Genomic DNA, 1,199 nt, shown 5'->3' on the forward strand with positions numbered 1-1,199 from the left:
CTTGTTATAATAATAATGATAATAATAATAATAATAATAATAATAATAATAATAATAATAATAATAATAATAATAGTAATGTTATTAAAGCAATAAGACAAGCAAACAACACGAGTAGTTCCAAGAAAGAGAGAGAGAGAGGAAGAATGATAAAGAGTATATTATAATCACAATATCAAGTCATAATTATTATTATTAATTATTATCAGTGGGTATTATTGTGTACTTTATTATCAGACAACGGTGTTTTGGGTGTTAGCAGCTGCTGATAATTCAAAATTAATCTTAGCCCCGCCCCCTCCTCCTCCCCCACTGTGATTAGACCCAAAGGAATGGATAGAGTTACGATCCTCACCACCAGAAGTTAGATCATCAGCACTAGCAGATACCTTTAAAATAAAAGAACAATAATGTCTATCACTGCCTTTATGAATGTAGCATCTTGTCAGTGGATTTTCAAGGTGCTCCAAGATTCAGCCAATGTCCCTGTACTATAGTACAGGTATTTCGTCAAAAATTTTTACAAGAGAATTTTCTTTTTTTACAATTTTTTCTGATACACATACATGTTCTTAAGTTGTGTAGAAAGTTTGAGCTGATTCCAATCAAAATTGGATTTTATATGAATTTTTTAAGTTGCTCAAGAATTGGGTCAAAGTCCCTGTACTATATTGAGCCAAATTTCGCCAAAAATGACTAGGAGAGAATTCTCCATTTTTATAATTTTTTCTGATACACATACATGTTCTCATGTTGTGTAGAAAGTCTGAGTTGATTCCGATCAAATTTGGATTTTTTTACGAATTATTAAAGTCAGTCGAAAAACCATATGCTACATGTATTATAAGGCTCTTCAGCTCATGAAGCATAATACTTTTTAGCTCACTTAGCATGCTTTGTGGAAAACCCTGGTGTCCTTATCCTTATTACATGTACATGTACATACATATAGAAGTTTTATTTATTTTCCACTCACTTTAAAATAATTTGGTGTCAGACCATCAGCTGACGAATCAGAACCAGGCGACTGACGGAACATTCTTGATGTGGGCGGTACTCTCACGTCAAGAGGTAGAGGAGTGTTTTGATAGGATATTGAAGGAGGATAATGACTACCATCTGGAGCAATACCAAGTGGTAGATTATTAGGACGTGTTGCTCCAGCTGTGTGGTGAGAGAGGTATCTAAGACTAGGATCT

The 1,199-nt window shown here is 33.7% G+C and overlaps 1 long non-coding RNA gene across 1 annotated transcript; it reads right to left on the reverse strand.

Annotated features, from left to right (window-relative positions):
* Window positions 1-67: 67 nt before the first annotated feature.
* On the reverse strand, window positions 68-1,199 carry LOC109585697 (uncharacterized). The gene is made up of 2 exons (XR_002186613.1): window positions 977-1,199; window positions 68-389 (listed from the first exon to the last, which is right to left on the reverse strand). It is a non-coding gene; the product is annotated as an uncharacterized LOC109585697 (long non-coding RNA).

The sequence above is a fragment of the Amphimedon queenslandica genome, unplaced genomic scaffold, assembly GCF_000090795.2.
Source record: "Amphimedon queenslandica unplaced genomic scaffold, v1.1 AMPQUscaffold_13022, whole genome shotgun sequence".
Classification (NCBI taxonomy): domain Eukaryota; kingdom Metazoa; phylum Porifera; class Demospongiae; order Haplosclerida; family Niphatidae; genus Amphimedon; species Amphimedon queenslandica.